Source organism: Mus caroli, unplaced genomic scaffold (genome assembly GCF_978045245.1).
Source record: "Mus caroli unplaced genomic scaffold, Mus_caroli_1 scaffold_19, whole genome shotgun sequence".
NCBI lineage: Eukaryota > Metazoa > Chordata > Mammalia > Rodentia > Muridae > Mus > Mus caroli.
The window spans coordinates 23,233,187-23,255,069 of NW_028227274.1; the positions used below are offsets into that span (position 1 = coordinate 23,233,187).

The following is a 21,883-nucleotide window of genomic DNA, read 5'->3' on the forward strand; positions in this document are numbered from 1 at the left end:
GCTCAAACAGGTAGCTGAAAACATGACTCTAGGGTGTACTTGTCCCCTTTACTCCCTCGCCTGTCATTTTCTGTCAGCCCTAATATAATTTTAGGGTCCTTACTTGCCAGTCATTTTCTCTCTATGATTGGGAGTACATTTTTTTTTTTTGGTATTCATTTGAGTCTAGGAATGTGGGATTTGGTAATGTTGTTTATTAACTGTTTTCACTAGTTTGTGTAGAGTTTTGAAATGGACCTCTTCTCCCAGTCTTCTTCCCATAAATACCTCCTAAGGTTTTCTCCAAGTTATCTTAGATCCTTCTTCTCCTGAGCAGAAAACACAGGCAGAAGCTATTTTCTTCTCTTTACACAAATTCTTACCACTTAGCTCAGATCGAGGCCCAGCTCAGTAAGTACAGGGAAGATAGGCAGATGCATAGTACAAGATTATTAATTTGGAAACTCATTCTATTTGCCAGACTGTTTTCATGTAAGGATCTAAGCTCTGGCTGGATCTGTTTGTTATTTGTCTTACTGTTGCTATAACATACCCCACAGAAGCAACATAAGGGAGGAAGGTTTTGTTTTGGCTCACATCTGGGTTGCATAAAGCCCACCACAGTGGGAAAGTCATAGCAGAAGGCAGTTTCCTGGTACTGGCAGCAAGAAGCTTCATCTCCTCACTTGTAAGTAGGATTAGAAGTAAGGAGAACTGCACACAGAGCAGGGCTAACATATAATCTCCATGACTATCCACCAAAGCACCAACTGCCAGGTAAGGATTCTATGACACCCCCAGGAAAACAGTGCCATCAACTGGAGACCAGATATTTGAACATACAAACCCATATGAGAAAATTTGCACCCAAAGTTCCAGAGTTCTGACACTGGCCAGAGAATAAGAAACATTCCTCATGAGTTTTTAGTTTATCCCTGTAATGGTGATAGACTTCATTCTCAGCACACTCGAGATTAACTAAAAGACTCATCAAATCATTCAGATGGAGGGTTGGGAAATAGTTGAGCTGGTGAGGTGTGCTTACCTTGCAAGCCTTAGGACCCTAGAACCCATGTTTTAAAAAAAGGTGGCATAGTTGGCCTCTTATAATCCCAGTGCAGGGGAGAAAAAGAGAGGAGGATCCCTGGAGATCCAGCCTAGCCCACTTGGCAAGTTCCAAGTTAGTGAAGGACTTGGTCACAAAACCCATGGTGGGCAGCACTTGAGGGACAACATTAGGCATTGTTCCATTGTTCTTCAGTCTCTACAGGTGTGCTTACACAAGTACACTTGCAGATGTGCAACAGCAGTCACAGAAACACACACACACACACACACACACACACACACAGAGAGAGAGAGAGAGAGAGAGAGAGAGAGAGAGAGGAAGGAGGAGAAGGAGAATTACAATGGTGCTGGGAAAAAGACAATAGAAAAAACAGCAGTGACTACAGAAACATCACACTGGGTCAGCTTCCAGTTATTATTCCTCCTCCAGTTGTGGTTTTGTGTTGCCTACTGGACGATGAATTCTCTGAGGGTGAGGATGGAAGTCAAGGCTAGCTTGTAGGAGGTTTTGTAGACTGAGACCTAAATCTCATCCCTTATATTAGAGCTTGTTTAGTTTGCATCAAAGTGGAAGGGCCAGGCAGACCTCATCATGCTGGTGGCTGTGGCATATGACTACCTCATATAAGAAAGGGAAGCCAGCATATACATCGTGCTATTCACATGGCCTATATCATACCAGCTTTCTAAAGTATATTATTTTACTTAACTTTCATAATGGCTGGGGATTATTTTAGACAGATAGGCTTCCTAGAGTGAACAGTCTTCTCCAGCTGTTGTACTTTTATACATGATGACCATGAAGCTTTCTGAATTGACATCTTTGTCTGTTCAGTGGGCACATTTGGTTGGGGAAGAATGGGATGAGCTGAACCGGTACACACCAGAGCGAAGTGTACAGGATAAAGCCACACATGATTAGAATTCACTCCCATTACCCCTTCCCTCTGACCTTAAATGCTCTGTAGTGGAATGCCTCAGTGGGTCAGCTCCTGCCTAAAGATGAGAAGTTAATGGTTTGAAAGAAGAACCTTCTGGGCTGTGATATCAGGTGACCTGACAGAGCAAGCAGGAAGCTGGGGCAGAGGGGTGCTGAGGACCTGTGGTGCTGCCCAGTGTTTTCAGCCTGTCCCCAAGGCTCTTTGTTCCCGATTACTTCTCTGCCAGCCCCACTCCCTCTGCTGTTTTCTGTCTGACTCCTCAGCTTGGCTTTCTTTCTTTCTTTCTTTTCAGGACTCTGAGTTGCTAGGCAACTCCAGTTTGGAACTGAAGTTCTCACTGTGGTGAGCTGCTTTCATGCAGGGAAAGGGAGTCTGTTGGAGCCTGTGATTACAGGTGTCTGTGCAGAAAGGAAGACAACAGCAGCCACCTCCCTTCACCTCTCTTCCCCTCCTGGAGATAGGAAGCTGGGCTTCTGGACAAGGGGAGCAGATCTATGCTTAGATGGTTTGCTGTATCTCCAGTATTTTTCCTGTTCCCTCCTCCTACCATAGGAACTTCCTTGAATCTAAGCATCATGCATTCCTGATGCAATGGCTCCTGCTGCCTCACTGAGTGCCCCATGACCAGGGCCATACAGTTCCTTGTAGTTGCTTCAGCTGCCATCCTCTTAGGGACATCTAATTCTGACATGTATCCATGGCTTAACTTGCACAGACACTTGAGGAAGAAGTAGTATAGGACTTATTTATAGCTGGAGGCAAAGAGGGAATATAAGAACTGAGCAGAGGGGACCCTCAGACGATAACCTCAGGGACACCTTGGGCTTCAAATGCACAACTGTAAATGGTAACTTAGTCTGTCCCACATTCCAGCTATGTGAAGCTGGAGAGTAGTAAACAAGGAAGCACTCAGAGTCTCCACTGCTAATGACTTCACTAAAGGAGGGAATTAGGTGACAGAAGACAAATAACCACAACCATTGTTGGTTTATTAATTTATTAATTGCTATCATTTTATTACTTTATTATATTTGAGCCAAGACTTCTCTCTGTGGTCCAGACTGGCTTCAAAATTATTACATAGAACAGGCTGGTCTTGAGCATGGCAATTCCCCTGCCTCAGCCACCAAAGGTGTGAACCACCACATTTGGCTTCAGATAATAATTTGATGGCTTTTCTGTATTGGTTTCTTTTCTTATCACTATGGACAACTTAGCTGATAGAAGCAACCTACAGAAAGAGAGGTTTATGTCAGCTTGTGGTCATATATTTCAGAAACAGTCCACCAAAGCACACAGCAGGAAAGGCATGGCAGAGTGAATGTGTGGTTTCAGGAGTGTAAGAAGACAGCTTGTTCACATATTGGTGGGCAGAATGCAAGAAAAGCAGGTGGGCGTCAGATGCAGCTAGCATCTTCAAAGCTGGGCACCATGTATATGTTATATGACCTTAAAATCATGTCACATGCTGATGACTGAGCAGTCAAAATATTCAGCACTAGGGGTGCATTTCAGATTAAAAATCAAAGAGGTCTCTTTTGGAGGGGCAGTTCTGTTCAAAGATGAAAGGACCCACATTCTTTAGGAATTCCTGTAGTATGAGACCTCAAGCATGTGCAGTCTTCAAGAACATCCATCATGCCCCATTCTAAAGGGTTGGGAGGTGTGGCTAACAGAACTGTCCTGAATAAAGCAGACAGCTTTGGTTGTCAGTCCAAGGATCTCTGAAAAGCACTGGGGCTTGGACTATTCAGAGCTCAGCGATTAGCTAAGGAGGAACACAGAGTTTCAGCATGGCCAACCAAAGATGTACTTTATGCAGCAGGAGTCTCTTGGTGCTGGATAAGCCTAGCTGCTGGCTGGGGAGCCTGGTCCTGCCTGAATGTTTTGTGCTGTTCTTGAGAAGAGCAAAGTCAGCTTGAGAAAGTCAGAACCAGGCAGAGAAAGAAGCCAGCTGGGCCTAGGCCAGAACACCTTTCCATGTTTAAATTTTGTAAGTCAGTATATTCCGGTTTTATATATTTTTATTCATTTATTGATATTTTGAATCCTAACACCAGTGCTGCATGGTTTGAATATGTTTCCTGAAGTTATCATGTTGGGATTGTAATCCTCACTGTGACAAAGTTCTCCTGTAGGACCTTTAAGCAGTGTTTAAAGCTGCCGTTGGAGGAGTGGATTATTTATCCTATGGGAGCTCCCAGTGAGGGGATGACTTCAGCTCTTTCCCCTCGGTTCCATGCAAGCACGTGTGTCAATTTGGCTCTTTCACTCCCTCATGGGATGACACATTAAGAAAGGCCTTCAGTATATGTAGAATCAACCATTCTCTTCCCATGTCTGTTATTTTACAAATGATCTGGTCTCAAGTATTCTGTCATAGCAGCACAGAATGCTATAGGACAGCCATTTTACATGGTCTTTTCCTACTTGGGTTATGTCTCTATCACCTTTTCTTCCACAGATCCTGAGTGTCCATGGCTGACCTCCAGGAGGTGGAGGACTCAGGGCTTTGACTAAGCTCTCCTTAGTCAGACCTTCATGTTGCAGGCAGGGAGTCACCTTCTTCTTTATTCTTCTTGTCAAAACAAATTTGCCTTTCATTTTGTCTTCTTTGGGCTCTTCCTTCTGCCAACAGTCATTTGGTTAAGTTACATTAGGGTATTGATGACTAAAAGCTGTCCTGGGCCTCAACAATACTGTGTGGGAACAACATTTGGATGGCACCATAATACCGCTTTCCAGGCACCCCATGGAGGAAGTTTAGGCACCAAAGCTTATGGCTGAAGAGATGAATGATGTCAAGACTCACCTTCTAGTCACTGAGTTTCCTTGGCTGAGTGTTCAGTCAGTCCTCCTGTGTCTGTGGCTGAGGGCCAGTTTTCCTGACTCAAAGTGAAATGCTGGGTCTCTACCACTGTGAAGGGGTCATGTCCTTCCCACAGAAGGCAGGGAAAGGGTCTAATAGAGGAGCATCAGATGGACCATTGTGTCCTCCCATGTCTTTCTAAGTACCTTCTCGAAATTCTTTCTTATCATTTGTAAAGTAAAAGCGTCCTCTGAGTTCATCTGCAAGTCTTCCCACAGCATGTCACTAAGGGTATGTGTCTGATTCTGAGTGTTCCCGGTCTTCCATGCTATGGAGTGATGGTGGGATGCAGGAATGTGATGCATTATATAGCACACACTAAGAAAATGATGAAAATATCAGAGATACTTTCTGCTTGGGTTTGATGGAGTTCATGTTAAAACTTTCTTCGGTTTTCCCATAATGGGTGATCATTTGACACTAGTGACATACACCATGCTACCTCAGTTTGAACCCAGTAGGATTTAGTTTTATATCTGAGATGCACCACAGGGAAGACAGTACCACAAATGCCTTAGGCTCCCGAAGTCTGTGCCAACATAGGTTGGTATTAACATCACCTTGTCAACTGATGACAAGGACTGCAGTCGTACATTCAGAATAGATGTGCTCAGATCGATGTGTTATCTTCAGTCCCTGCCCAGTCATAGAATCTTAAACAGCTAGCCAGGGATAGCAAGAAGCTGGATAAGCACCAAGCACAGTAGAAACCCTGCATTTTTCTCATGTCAATAATGTCCAACAGATGCAGTTTCAATTGTCATGTAGAAAACCCTACAGATGCAATGTTGATGATCCACCACATCCATTGTATTGTAGCTGATGTAAACTGATATTAAGGCATGGCCAGTGAATTAGAGTAAAAACCAAAAATATCTCAGTCAAGGTTCATATGACAACCAGAAAAATATCTACCAGGAAAAAGTGTTAAATTTTGCAAATGCACTCAGCAAGATAGTCTTAGTCTACTGCCACGCCCAGGGGAGCAGATGCTACAAGCACTTTCCCAACAACAGGAAGGAAATGGGGGCTCAGAAAGAGGAACTATCCATTTAGCCCCACATGGCAAGTCAGGGGACAGACATACAATCTGCTGGCTGTGCAAGAGACTTGCTTCCTGAGCCTTCTTGGCTTGTTCTGCCCCTGGTTGCCAACTTCAAGATTTGAGTCAGAGATGAAGCAAATGCTTAGGCAAGGAAAAAAATGTTTTGCCAGCTTGCTCCATGGGGAAGACAAGTCCATGAGATGATATGAACCTGAAAATAGAGTGGTTCAGAGAACAATCTACCACACTAGGTTGTGATGGTGTGGGGACGTAATCCAGGAAGATGGGACCCGAAAGCAATGTGACACTGCCAGTCACAGCATAAATGAACCTAGAGGCTTTGGGCAGGGACACAGAAAAGGGTCCCACTGGAAAACCTCATTTAGCAGTGCTTGCTGGTTGGGGTCTGTGAACCTCCTGACACAGTCCAGAACTTGAACAAAGGCCAAAGATTTATCCAGAAACAGCAAGCCTTGTTCAAAGATGATCCTGGATTTAGAACAGAGGAAAGGTACTTTGAAGGAGTTCAAAGAACGGGCACATGCTCCCTGATGGCTGCATGCTGGATATTTTGAGAGGCGACTAGGGCATGTTTTCCCTCTCAGATTCTCCCAGGGGTCTTTTCCAGCATGGTTCCTTCCCATTAGTGTATTCCAGAGCTTTGGAGCTTGAAAGTCTTAATATGAAAATTCCTGCAGTGATGGGAACAAGTCTGTCTCAGGTGGGACTTGCTACGGCCATTATCCTGATAGTGTTAATGGTGATGATTAATTAGATCCAGTGATGGAAATGATGAAAGGAAATAGAACAACCTGATTAGGTGCTAAAAGGTGATGTGTCTGCTCATGGTGAGAATGGAAACTGTAGTGGTAAAGATGGTGGCAGAGTGCTTGATTTTAGAAATGTGAGCAATCTAGAGAGTTAACTAACCCTAACTCAAACCTCATTTCCTTATCTGGCAAAAGGTGGCAAAAATAAAAAATGAAACAAATATATTTCTGAGAACAGGGAAAAACTACTTTTTGCCTGTGGTTAGTTCTTTCCAACCCAAATGCTTGGTGTTGAGCATACCAAGCACAATCCCTCTGACTTTTGGTGGGTTATAATGGGAACTTAAATTAATGGTTGAAGATGTCCTAACTTATACTCTTATGTGGTCCTCAGATGGATGAACACACAAAGGAACTGGTCATCACCTTTCTGATTTGAACAGTATTTAGAGGCTAGATGGGAAGAGCAATCACCAGTGTCTTCTTCAGGACCAGAGACAGCCCTACTGCCCTGAAAACCATTCAAATGAAGCCATGCTCAGCTCATGTCTGCCTTCTTTATCCCTCCTTCCTGCAGTGAGCCTTGCCTCTTCTGGCCACCGTGTCTAGCTGACAGAGGTGACAAAGCCAAGCTAAAGAGATTTTGCAATTCCAAAGACTCTGGCTGAAGACTTTGACTACATCCTCAGCAGTGTAAGACAAGCCTCTGAGACCTACTAAAAGCTTGGCAGGGCACATGTTTCCAGCATCTCCAACTCATGGGTTGACAAGAATATTAATTTAAAAATGTGTGCAGTTTCTACCAAGCAAAGAGACAATGCCAACAATTTGGTGAAGTTGTGAAATGGAAGATGTCTGTTATATTGTTCTTCGACTCGCCTTATTTTAGATTGTTGTTTCTATGGTGAAATCATCCAGGTCTATCTGCCTCAATTGGGTCTAACTATATGCTCCAGTGCAGGGAGTTTTCACAAACATATTCAGCTCTGCTGTAATTAGGGGAGCATGATGGTGCTGCTGCTGGTTCTGCCACATAGTAAGCCTGTGCATCCATTCCAGGGGGCTGTTGTTCTAAAGAAAGAGTGTGGAGAGGACACTGTTCATTCTGCAAAGGCATCTGAAATGGTGAGTTAGTATATAGCAGGCTTTTTTCTCCAAGTCATCACAGAAGTGGCACCTATGTTGGGGCCATGAGAATCATGGCCGAACGAGGATCAATTTGCTTTCGAATGACAAAGTTCTGTTGGTCCACATTTATTAAGGGTATGGAGATAGCAGTATCCTACTATGGTGGCTACTTGCAAAAAAAAAACAAACCAAAACAAAAAACAAAAACAAACAACAACAAACAAACAGTCTAGGTCCTCTCGATTTATCATTTTTATTTTTAGAGTGAATAAAAATTTCAGCATGCTGACAAACTAGAGATGTATTTGAAAAGAAACACAAAGTTTAGAACAAGCATAAAAAGAATTTGTTTTGATGATTCTCTCCATCAAGGAGTTATTTATTTAAGAAGGCCCACTAAATGTACAAGTTTGGATCTAAGAAACTGAATGAAGGCTAGTGTCCCAACTGGCCCAATCATTTATATAAGAAGTGTGCATGGATTAGTTTTAGTAGAAGAGGCTGAGAATTGAAAATATTCCAAAGAAAAGAACTATAAGGTAAATAAATAGAGACAGAAGAGTAACTTTCAGTTATCAGAGGTTGTGCATTAAATTACTTGACAACTTAAAGCCTTAAAATTAAGAAATTATTTATTATAATGTCTGAAAGATGAGGCCGTTGACTAGGTTCACTGAGGCAGTCTTTGTTCTGAGTGTCTCAAGTTTTCTGTATTTCTCACAGCATGCAATCTTCTTTCCATCCCTCTCTTCTCTCCTTCCCTCCTCTCCTCTCTTATTCTTCTTCTCTCCCCTTCCCTCCCCTCCTCCTTTTTCTTCTTCCCATTCTTCCTCTCCCATGTTGCACTTTGCACAAAACCTGAGATGTGTTAGCTTAGAACTCACTCTATAGCTCAGTTTAACTGTCAAACGCATGTCAGTTCCCTTCCCTCAGCCTCCTGACTTGGGATTGTTTGAGAGCCACCATTCCTGTCTCTCAATGGCTTTCTTATTTATATTTAGTATTTCGTACTTACTCCTGTCAAGAATTTCTCTCCAGAATCCTAGGGAGAAAGCCCACCTAAGGACATGCCATATACCCTGGCCTTTCTATAGAATGGCAGCTTGGTTCCAAGAAGGAGTATTCTAAGGGAACTGGAAGAATGCTCTATCTCCTTTCATGCTCCAGTCATCAAAGTCCCTTATTAATAACAGAGTCACTTCTTCCGAAGCTCAGGAACACTCCTTTTCAAGCCCCCAGAATATATGTCCTGCCTTTTCATAAGAGAAATGGTAATATCAGGAATAAAATGTGAGATGGGATAACTTGTTGAAGTCATTTGAGAAATAATATTCTATGAGTAAGGTAAATCTAGCCACTACTGGGTCTTGAATGAAATATTACCAAGGAATGAATGCTTCTAAACCCGACATAATTATGTAGCAATACAAGCAAGCCACTGAGCAAATGGGTGACTACAGCAGGGATATAAATGGAGACGGGTGTGAAGAATGAGCTGTTTAATGAGGTCTGGAGTAGTCAAAGAACACTTTGTGGAAGAACTAGGACCTTGAATTGATTTATGAGCCTTGGCTAGGGTCCATTCAGTTGTGTTTAATCTCTACCCTTAGAAAAATAATAAAATTTATACTTAACATTTCAATGTGTAGAAAATATCTTTTCCCTGGTTTCTTCCACTCAGGACTGTATTAGAAATTATAAAATTCAGAAACCTCTGTATTTTATTTATGATCTCATCAAACTACTTTCCTTAATAATGAATTATTCCTTTAAATATAATTTAATTTCTACATGTAGCATCCTGTTATGTAAATATACTATCATTTATTTTTCAACCTCATTGTTGGAAACTTATGCTGGTCCATGGTTCTTCAGTTGCAAAAACACCATTATGAAAGTCTTTATTTAGAGATCATGACTTTCATCAACACCTATTCTCTTCAGATGAGTTTGTAAAGTTGGATGACCAGTTAGATGCTACCTACATTTTCAGAGCTCTTAACATCATGGCATAGAGGCTTCCAGGGCAGGTTTTCTAATTAATTATCCTGATGGGCTGAGGGACCCTGTTTATTTGCATGATTGACAGTATTGATTGTCACCACAAAAGAAGGGCTCCTGTTTGATGAATAAAGGAGGGCCTCACTCTGGTTTTATATAATAATTTGAGAGGTGGTTCTCCCTAAGTATTTCCCTCACATCCATGATTTACCACCTTAAACACATTATTTACTTTTTCTATCAATATTTTTCCCTTATTAATTAGTAATAGTTTTTAGTAAATGATTAACCTTTTGTTTAGTGTACATGTTTCTGACATTTCCCCCCTTGAGTTGACATTTCTTTCCCCTCTCTCTCTCTCTCTCTCTCTCTCTCTCTCTCTCTCTCTTCCTCCCTCCCTCCCCACTCCCTTTCCTTTCCTTTCCTTTCCTTTCCTTTCCTTTCCTTTCCTTTCCTTTCCTTTCCTTTCCTTTCCTTTCCTTTCCTTTCCTTTCCTTTCCTTTCCTTTCCTTTCCTTTCCTCCCTCTCTCTCTCTCTCTCTCTCTCTCTCTCTCTCTCTCTCTCTCTCTCTCTCTCTCTCTCTCTCTCTCTCTTTTTCTTTCTCTCTTTTGCTCTGTTTATGGTTTATTTACAGATGTAGAGATTTTTGCATTTGCTTAATCAAATGCATGCATTAATATTTCTGAATTATTCATTTTCGTTTGCACTTGTACTTGAGAGGCCTTAAACATAATGGTAACAGACAATTTTACCTTGTTTTTTTAAATGTGTTTCTATACACAACACATTCACATATGTATATAAACATAAAGCATTTAATTCTTAAAGTAAACTTGAACTTCGTCACATCTTGAATGGAAGTTTCCGAATGTTTGTTTTCCAACTATTTACCCTGATATCAGGTGAAGATTTAGTTTTCGTGGATGGAAAGTTAGACCTCTTGAATGTCTCCAGTACAGAAGTCTTACTTGAGAAGAATTTGGTGAAGGATGAGGGAATCTTGTGACAGTTGAAGGTGGTAGAGCTTCATGGTGACTCCCCTAGCATTCTGGCTACTTGGTGGCCCTGGAAGACAGGACAAGGGAGGTACACTTTCAGATCCACCAGTACAGAAATTGTCTTTCCTATACTTTAACATCTCTTGAGGGCTTGTTAGGAGCCAGGCAGTTTTGGAGAAAGATCTGCTAGATCATTTAATCTCCCCCACTGCTTATGAGGGATATACTAATATCACTTTCATTGTAGAGAGAAGGTGGCAGAGGCTGAGTAAGTGGTAGGTCTGGGATTGAGTCCAAATCTGGCTATCTCCAGGGATCTGTTCTCGACCGTGATTTATGTTCATCTCGTACTATAATTACAGTAAGACATTTACTAAGTTAATCCAGAAATACTGAATAGATGAGGAGTATCACTGACATTCTTCAACTACTGGAAATCTAAGGGATGAGAGCTTGGTCTGAGTGTATTTAGGAAATAGGCCAGGAGTTTCTCAGAGAAAAGGAGAGACTCAGAGTATAATGAAGAGGGAAGTTCATTGGGTTCTACATATCTTTGTCTTCCCTCTAACTCTAAATAGCTGATGGCCCTCTCAGATCTTGGTTTTGGTCTTCATCAGGACATTACCAGATGATCTTGGAAATGTAGAAATTTCCAAGGATTCGAAATTCTAAGGAAAAAAAATTGAAAAGGGGGACCTATATGCTAGGTCCTTGAAGGAAGCCAGCATGATTAAGAATGTTCTTGAAAGGATGGAAATGTATTCATGGGTAAGTATGAACAAAGTGCAAACTATGAGGAACCAGAAGAGACATCAGAGAAGAGCCATTCCCTCACTGAAACTGATGGTGAACAACAACTACAGCAGCAGCAGCAGCAGCAGCAGCAATGATAACATAAACAGCATGTGTACAAATATACACAATGAAAAGTGCCATACCCTCAAAGGGGCCTACTCATAAGTTATGGGGAGTTCCACTGAGAGAGTGTGATTCCTTTTAGGGGTGAAGTTGAGAACATACCATAACAACTCTTAATGAAGAGTTTATAAAGGCCATGTTGGATTTCCTAGCAGTAATAGATAAGATTACCACATCAGAAGAACTTTGCCTCTTGGTTGCAATTAATGTCCTGCCCTATCCCAGATCTGCCTGACTTCTTTGCTATTTGGCCCTCTTTTCCTTATCCCCCATGGTGGTTTATCCTTTAATCAAAATCCTGTCTAGTTGTGATTACAGTAATAGAGCAGCTCTGTTGTTTTTCTTCTTTATGCATCTAGATGTTCTAAGAAAAAGAACAAAGGCAGACAAGAAATAAACTCCAGCTCATTGCACAGAACATACATTTTTATCAAAAGAATTATAGAGTGGATATGACTTTCATTCTCTACTCAGGCATGAAGCCAAATCCAACCTGTTTCACAGTCCTCCCCCAATACCTCATCTCTCACATACCACCTCCAGCTTTTGTGTTTCTAACCCTAAATTGGTCATGTGGTTCTTTGTAACTGAACAATCAAAAGTGGGCCAATTTCCATCAAGAATACCGCTGTAGAATGTCTGTGGAGAATCTCTCTTCCTTATCAGACACAGATCTGAATTGGTTGAGTGTTTCTGGGTTTGAATCCATGTCCTGTAAATTCCTCTAGGCTGTGCAAACTTGGAGAAGTTCCTGGGTTTGTCTAAGTCAGAGCTGATTAGGCTATGAAAGGGGGCAGAGAATACTAGTTATCAGTGATGTTATGGAAGCTTCCATGAGGCCCTGTATTAGTGAGATTAATGTAGAATGAGGGCAACCATCATTCCTGGCTGGATGCAATTCAGCATATTTCACTGAGTTTTAATAGTGCAGAAACATTTCCTTTTGGGTTGGAAGTCATTCATTCCATTCATTTGCTCCATTATTATTTCATGGCAGTTCCTGGAGAAGGTCTTTCCCATCTTGTTACAGGATGCCTGGATCCTGGTGAATATGTCATCTACACTAGTATTTGAAACCTCCCCTCTAATTTTGGTAATGCTTCAGACTTCCACACTGTAACTCTGAAGTGCCGGGTAGTGGTTATTGTCTCTCACCTGTCTACCTGCGTCCCATAGACCACATGTTAGCGTGATTCGTCTGTCTCCCTTCTCACACTGTGCACTTCCAAGACCAGTGTGGTCCAAACTGCTTAATGTGCTTCTATACTTTCAGGATATAGAACTTGGTGTGTGGTAGATATTCATAGAAAGTTTATCAAATGGAAGTTTGGCATGGTGGCTAATGGCTGAGTTAGGAATATAGGTTGTAGTTTGGAGCCAAACTGAGTGACAGACCTTGGACTAATGTGAGAGTTTGCTTCAAAAAAACAAAGTGAGAATCATAATGATAAGAACAGTAATTTTACTGAATGGACAGTATTATAGTTCATTGACTTATGTGACCTTCTGTCTATTTGTCTGTCTGTCTATTTTACCCAAGTATCATAAATCAGATACTTTTACTTCAGGTTTATTAACAGAGATTCAGAAAGGTTAACCATTTCTCCAAATTTAAAGCATTTCTCCATTTTTCCTCTCCACTCTCATCACCATTTGTTCTTCAATACCCTGGGTCTTATTTTGGTTATACCTCTTATTGTTGAGAAGGCACAGTGCAACCAGAAACTTTAAAAGGATCACAGTCACTTGCAACTAGGGCTGCTGTGCAGTCTTGAGAACCTTTTAATATTTTCTGGATATTCACAATCCTAAAAAATAAGTGACTCATGGTGGTATTGTTTTGGTGAAGGCTGAAAATGGCTTATCTATTTTTATCACAAAATGATGGCAGCTAATAATATCAGGTGCTGTTCTTTACTCAGAGGAGGGAAGTGACAGGTCATGTGGGTTAAGAAGTGTCTGCAGTTGAAGGAGTGTCTGTAGAGGGAAGGTTGTGCTATGGTAGCACCAGGATAGAAGCTGTCCAGTTACCTCAGGCACCTTGACCCAAAGTTAGATGTTCTAAGTTATACCAGCATCACTTATTAAGCCCCTGCAGGAACTGTCATCAGCACCATCTATTTGTCTATTTTGTGATTGTTCTCAGCTTCATTTGGGTATATCTTTCTCTCCAGTTAAACTCCATGTTTTCTTCTTTCTACTGCCTTCCTACTGTTTTCCAAAAATTAACATACATAACACTAGTTACATTTTCTTTTTTTTTTTTCTTAGTCCCCTTTTTTTTCCACTGGTTTTTTTTTTTTATTACATATTTTCCTCAATTACATTTCCAATGCTATCCCAAAAGTCCCCCATACCGCCCCCCACTTCCCTACCCTCCCATTCCCATTCTTTTGGCCCTGGCATTCCCCTATATTGGGGCATATAAAGTTTGCAAGTCCAATGGGCCTCTCTTTCCAGTGATGGCCGACTAGGCCATCTTTCGATACATATGCAGCTAGAGACAAGAGCTCCGGGGTACTGGTTAGTTCATCATGTTGTTCCAACTATAGGGTTGCAGATCCCTTTAGCTCCTTGGGTACTTTCTCTAGCTTCTCCATTGGGAGCCCTGTGATACATCCAATAGCTGACTGTGAGCATCCACTCCTGTGTTTGCTAGGCCCCTGCATAGTCTCACAAGAGACAGCTATCTTTGGGTCCTTTCAGCAAAATCTTGCTAGTGTATGCAATGGTGTCAGCGTTTAGAAGCTGATTATGGGATGGATCCCTGGATACGGCAGTCTCTAGATGGTCCATCCTTTCATCACAGCTCCAAACTTTGTCTCTGTAACTCCTTCCCTGGGTGATTTGTTCCCAATTCTAAGAAGGTGCACAGTGTCCACACTTTGGTCTTCATTCTTCTTGAGTTTCATGCGTTTATCAAATTGTATCTTATATCTTGGGTATCCTAAGTTTTGGGCTAATATCCACTTATCAGTGAATACATATTGTGTGAGTTCCTTTGTGATTGTGTTACCTCACTCAAGATGATGCCCTCCAGGTCCATCCATTTGGCTAGGAATTTCATAAATTCATTCTTTTTAATAGCTGAGTAGTACTCCATTGTGTAAATGTACCATAATTTCTGTATCCATTCCTCTGTTGAGGGACATCTGGGTTCTTTCCAGCTTCTGGCTATTATAAATAGGGCTGCTATGAACATAGTGGAGCATGTGTCCTTCTTACCGGTTGGGACATCTTCTGGATATATGCCCAGAAGAGGTATTGCTGGATCCTCCGGTAGTACTATGTCCAATTTTCTGAGGAACCGCCAGACTGATTTCCAGAGTGGTTGTACAAGCTTGCAATCCCACCAACAATGGAGGAGTGTTCCTCTTTCTCCACATCCTCGCCAGCATCTGCTGTCACCTGAATTTTTTATCTTAGCCATTCTGACTGGTGTGAGGTGGAATCTCAGGGTTGTTTTGATTTGCATTTCCCTGATGATTAAGGATGTTGAACATTTTTTCAGGTGCTTCTCTGCCATTTGGTATTCTTCAGGTGAGAATTCTTTGTTCAATTCTGAGCCCCATTTTTTAATGGGGTTATTTGACTTTCTGGAGTCCACCTTCTTGAGTTCCTTATATATATTGGATATTAGACCCTTATCTGATTTAGGATAGGTAAAGATCCTTTCCCAATCTGTTGGTGGTTTTTTTGTCTTATTGATGGTGTCTTTTGCCTTGCAGAAGCTTTGCAGTTTCATGAGGTCCCACTTGTCAATTCTCGATCTTACAGCACAAGCCATTGCTGTTCTATTCAAGAATTTTTCCCCTGTGCCCATATCTTCAAGGCTTTTCCCCACTTTCTCCTCTATAAGTTTCAGTGTCTCTGGTTTTATGTGAAGTTCCTTGATCCACTTAGACTTGACCTTAGTACAAGGAGATAGGAATGGATTGATTCGCATTCTTCTACATGAAAACAACCAGTTGTGCCAGCACCATTTGAAATTGTCCCATGCATCCTATCAGATCACCATGGACTAAGGCTGATCATCAATAACAAAATAAATAATAGAAAGCCAATATTCACGTGGAAACTGAACAACACTCTTCTCAATGATACCTTGGTCAAGGAAGGAATAAAGAAAGAAATCAAGGACTTTTTAGAGTTCAATGAAAATGAAGCCACAACATACCCAAACTTATGGGACGCAATGAAAGCATTTCTAAGAGGAAAACTCATAGCTCTGAGTGCCTCCAAAAAGAAACTAGAAAGAGCACACATTAGCAGCTTGACAACACACCTAAAAGCACTAGAACAAAAGGAAGCAAATTCACCCAAGAGGAGTAGACAGCAGGAAATAATCAAACTCAGGGGTGAAATCAATCAAGTGGAAACAAGAAGAACTATTCAAAGAATCAACCAATCAAGGAGCTGGTTCTTTGAGAAAATCAACAAGATAGATAAACCCTTAGCCAGACTAACTAGAGGGCACAGGGAAAGTATTCTAATTAACAAAATCAGAAATGAAAAAGGAGACATAACAACAGATCCTGAAGACATCCAAAACACCATCAGATCCTTCTACCAAAGGCTATACTCAACAAAACTGGAGAACCTGGATGAAATGGAGAAGTTCCTAGACAGATACCAGGTACCAAAGTTGAACCAAGATCAGGTTAATGATCTAAACAACCCTATATCCCCCAAAGAAATAGAAGCAGTCATTAATAGTCTCCCAACCAAAAAAAGCCCAGAACCAGATGGGTTTAGTACAGAGTTCTATCAGACCTTCAAAGAAGATCTAATCCCAGTTCTTCACAAACTATTCCACAAAATAGAAACAGAAGGTACTCTACCCAACTTATTCTATGAAGCCACAATTACTCTGATACCTAAACCACAAAAAGACCCAACAAAGATAGAAAACTTCAGACCAATATCCCTTATGAATATTGATGCAAAAATCCTCAATAAAGTTCTTGCTAACCGAATCCAAGAACACATCAAAACAATCATCCATCCTGACCAAGTAGGTTTCATCCCAGGGATGCAGGGATGGTTCAATATACGGAAATCCATCAACGTAATCCAGTATATAAACAAACTCAAAGACAAAAACCACATGGTCATCTCGTTAGATGCAGAAAAAGCATTTGACAAGATCCAACACCCATTCATGATAAAAGTCTTGGAAAGATCAGGAATTCAAGGCCCATACCTAAACATGATAAAAGCAATCTACAGCAAACCAGTAGCCAACATCAAAATAAATGGTGAGAAGCTTGAAGCAATCCCTCTAAAATCAGGGACTAGACAAGGCTGTCCAATTTCTCCATACCTATTCAACATAGTACTTGAAGTCCTAGCCAGAGCAATTCGACAACAAAAGGAGATCAAAGGGATACAAATTGGAAAAGATGAAGTCAAAATATCACTTTTTGCAGATGATATGATAGTATATATAAGTGACCCTAAAAATTCCACCAGAGAACTCCTAAGCCTGATAAACAGCTTCGGTGAAGTAGCTGGATATAAAATTAACTCAAACAAATCAATGGCCTTTCTCTACACAAAGAATAAACAGGCTGAGAAAGAAATTAGGGAAACAACACCCTTCTCAATAGTCACAAATAATATAAAATATCTTGGCGTGAGTCTAACTAAGGAAGTGAAAGATCTGTATAATAAAAACTTCAAGTCTCTGAAGAAGAAAGAAATTATAGAAGATCTCAGAAGATGGAAAGATCTCCCATGCTCATGGATTGGCAGGATCAACATTGTAAAAATGGCTATCTTGCCAAAAGCAATCTACAGATTCAATGCAATCCCCATCAAAATTCCAAATCAATTCTTCAACGAATTAGAAAGTGCAATCTGCAAATTCATCTGGAATAACAAAAAACCTAGGATAGCAAAAACTCTTCTCAAGGATAAAAGAACCTCTGGTGGAATCACCATGCCAGACCTAAAGCTTTACTACAGAGCAATTGTGATAAAAACTGCATGGTACTGGTATAGTGACAGACAAATAGACCAATGGAATAGAATTGAAGACCCAGAAATGAACCCACACACCTATGGTCACTTGATCTTCGACAAGGGAGCTAAAAACATCCAGTGGAAGAAAGACAGCATTTTCAACAAATGGTGCTGGCACAACTGGTTGTTATCATGTAGAAGAATGCGAATCGATCCATTCCTATCTCCTTGTACAAAGGTCAAGTCTAAGTGGATCAAGGAACTTCACATAAAACCAGAGACACTGAAACTTATAGAGGAGAAAGTGGGGAAAAGCCTTGAAGATATGGGCATAGTTACATTTTCAAATGTAACTTCTTTTTGTCAATCTGTTCTCATACCCTCTCCTCTCCATCCTGTGTACCATTCCATTTCCTGTGGCCTCCTTCTGAAACATCTCAGAGTCTATCTTAACATTTCCAGCAACTTACAAGTTATTATTACAATATGATACTCAGACTATTAGTCTTTGAAAGAATATGAATGGGCATATAAGTGGTGCACATACATACATGCAAGCACTTGTGCATATATATATATATATATATATATACATATATGTACATATAATTAAAATATAGCTATTCTTGAAATTATGACTGAATAAATTAATTAATTAATAAATTAATGAAAAAACATGTAGCTTTGGGACATATTTAAAATTCACTAGGGCTTATACTGAGGAGAAAAGAATGAAAGGAGGAAGAGAGTATTGCCTATTGCACATGATTTTTAGGCTGGGAACCTGAGCTAGACAACTTGGTCTCACTGCAGAGCAGCTGTGAGATGTGGAGTGGAAGCCTGACCTTTTCTAAGCTTTATCTGTCCTTGTCCTTGAAATGAGAGCCATGGTGATACTACACTCCTGTCACTTAGTTATGGTTATATAACAAATTATCTCAACACCTATTGACAGAAAGCAACCACTATTTTGACTATTCTTGAAGCTAAAGTTGGGTAAATGTGTCTGATCTAGGCATATATATATATATATATATATATATATATATGCACACACATATATATATATACATATATATGCATGCCAGACTTGACACATTCTTCTCATGAGGATGATGAAGGATAAGAAGCCAAGAGAAAACACACAGGTCCTCCTATGTCTTAGTCAGGGCTTCTATTCCTGCACAAACATCATGACCAAGAAGCAAGTTGGGGAGGAAAGGGTTTATTCAGCTTACTCTTCCACATTGCTGTTGATCACCAAGGAAGTCAGAACTGGAATTCAAGCAGGTCAGAAAGCAGGAGCTGATGCAGAAGCCATGGAGGGACATTTTTTACTGGCTTGCTTCCCTGGCTGGCTCAGCCTGCTCTCTTATAGAACCAAGACTACCAGCCCAGAGATGGTCCCACCCACAAGGGGCCTTTCCCCCTTGATCACTAATTGAGAAAATGCCTTACAGTTGTATCTCATGGAGGCATTTCCTCAACTGAAGCTCTTTTCTCTGTGATAACTCCAGCTGTGTCAAGTTGACACAAAACTAGCCAGTACAATTGATCCCTTGTCAACTTGACACACAAACATATCACTAGTAAGCCTCAACCCTTATTTCTTATTCATCCCCAAGATCTAAATAACTTTAAAAGTCCCCCAGTCTTTGCAAATTCTTAAATTTCAATCTCTCTTAAAATCCAAAGTCTTTACAATTAAAAGTCTCTTAATTGTTCCACTAAAATACTTCATTCAAGAGGGAAAAATATCAGGGCACAGTCACAATCAAAAGCAAAAATTAAACTCCAACTGTCCAATGTCTGGGATCCAACTCACGATCTTTTGGGATCCTCTAAGGGCTTAGGTCACTTCTCCATCCCTGTCCTTTATAGCACACAACTTGTCTTCTAGGCTCCAGCTGCCTGTACTCCAGTGCTGCTTCTGTTCTCGGTGGTCATCTCATGATACTGGCATATCCAAAACGCTGTTGTCTTTACTGTAACTAGGCTTCACCAATAGCCTTTAATAGGCTGCCCTCATGGTGCCAAGCCTAAACTCCTTTTCATGAGCCCTTCAGTCCTGGGCTATCAATTGCAACTGAGGCTGCACCTTCACCAATGGCCTTCCATGGCCTCTCACAGTGCCAAGACTCAGCTTCTCTGCGTGACTCCTTCATGCCTTCAATACCAGTACCACCTGGGTGACTCTTACACATTACCAAGTCCAGCCGCAGCACAAGGTACAACCTTGGCTATCTCTGGAACACAGCCTCTTTGTGTTTTCAGAAAACACTTCCCAGAAGATGTCACCTCAATGATGCTTGTCTCTTCTTAATCACCGCTAATTTCTTAGCTCCAGATAACCAACATCAATAGTCCCAGTAAGGCCAAGTTTTTAACTTTAGTAGTTCTGATATCTTGTTAATCACAGCTTATTCTTCAGCCCCAGCTAACCAGAACCACAGAATAGTCACAATCCAAAATAGCAATGGCCCTGAAAAGAGTCTTTAATTTTCCCTCTGAAATTTCACAAGCCAGGCCTTGATTTTCTGCACTGTTCTCAAGTTCCAAGATCCTATACAACACCTCACAGAGTTCTTAACACTGAATAGATCTTCTAGCCCAAAGTTTCAGTCCTTCCACAGTTCTCCCCAAAACATGGTCAGGTTGTCACAGGAGTACCCCACTATGCTGGTACCAATTTGTCTTAGTCAAGGTTTCTATTCCTGCACACATATCATGACCAAGAAGCAAGTTGGGGAGGAAAGGGTTTATTCAGCTTATACTTCCATACTTCTGTTCATCACCAAGGAAGTCAGGACTGGAACTCAAGCAGGTCAGGAAGCAGGAGCTGAGCAGAGGCCACGGAGGGATGTTACTGGCTTGCTTCACCTGGCTTGCTCAGCCTGCTCTCTTATAGAATCCAAGACTACCAGCCCAGAGATGGTCCCACCCACAAGGGACCTTTCCCCCTTGATCACTAATTGAGAAAATGCCTTACAGTTGTATCTCATGGAGGCATTCCCTCAACTGAAGCTCCTTTTTTCTAAAAGTGATAACTCCAGCTGTGTCAAGTTGACACAAAACTAGCCAGCACACTCCTAGTTCACAGGTTGGGAATTTGATGCTTAACTTGTAACACTGATGTAACATTGGCCACATTCAAAAGAAAGAGAGGTGAGGAGCAGCATTTTAACTAACCATGAAACATTCCCACTGACCATGGGACCCCTTCACTCACTACAGAGAACTCTCACACTCCCCATGGGGTGCTCTCACTTACCATAGTGCACTCTCATTCACTATAGGGCACTGTCACCAAAGGGCACACTCACTTACAATGGCGTGCTATCACTTACCATATGGCACCAACACTCACTGTCTGTGACCCTTACAATCTATGGGGTACCTTCACTCGCTGTGGAGATATCCCACTCACTGTGGATACCCACACTCACCATAAGGACACTCATACTTACTATGGGACACCTCAAGGATATGGCTGCTGCAGGAGAGATGGGGGTGTAATATTTGCTGTAGTAATGCATTTTAATATACCTCTTACTGAAGTACTGGAAATGGGTAAAGATGTATTCCTTGTTAAGTTTGTAGAGAGCACCTGATACACTATGGGGCAGGTAAGTTGCCAGTTTAAATAGGTATCCAGTGGCATCCTTCATGAATTAAGAATAGTTTGAAAGGAGTGATTAAATGAACCAAACAGACATTGGGCAGGGTAGAACATCCTGGTGCAGGCAGGGGAGCCCAGAACATTTATACAGTCCTAAGGAGTACTTTTTCTAGGAGTGGGGGGAGGAGGATGTTCCTAGAGATTATGAATAAGTTGAGGTGGAAGCAGCTACTTAATGAATAGCTTTCCTTTTAGGACATTGCAAGAGTGTAGTGATTTGGATGAGAATGGCCCCATTAGGCTGACATATTTGAAGGCTTGGTTCCCTGTTAGTAAATCTGTTTGGGAAGAATTAGGTGGTGTGGTCTTGTTGAAATAGGTGTGCCCTTGTCATTGCAGTTGGGCTTTGGGATGTAAGAAGACCATGGAAGGGCCCAGTCTCTCTCTTTGCCTGCAACTTGTGGCTCAGTTGGGAGTCATCCGCTGCTTCTACAGCACCATGCCTGCCTGTCTATTGCCATCTCTGTCACGATGATAAGGGACTAACTCTCTGAAACTGTAAGGAATTAAAAGTTTCATTTCA

At 41.3% G+C, this 21,883-nt stretch overlaps 1 long non-coding RNA gene across 2 annotated transcripts in view; it reads left to right on the forward strand.

Annotated features, from left to right (window-relative positions):
- Positions 1-21,883, forward strand: part of LOC115029844 (uncharacterized) — a 143,735-nt gene that overhangs the window by 104,740 nt on the left and 17,112 nt on the right. For both annotated transcript variants that reach the window (XR_015046033.1, XR_003835399.2), the window contains one exon: positions 7,067-7,797. This is a non-coding gene — a long non-coding RNA (uncharacterized LOC115029844). The remainder of the gene's footprint in view (positions 1-7,066; positions 7,798-21,883) is intronic.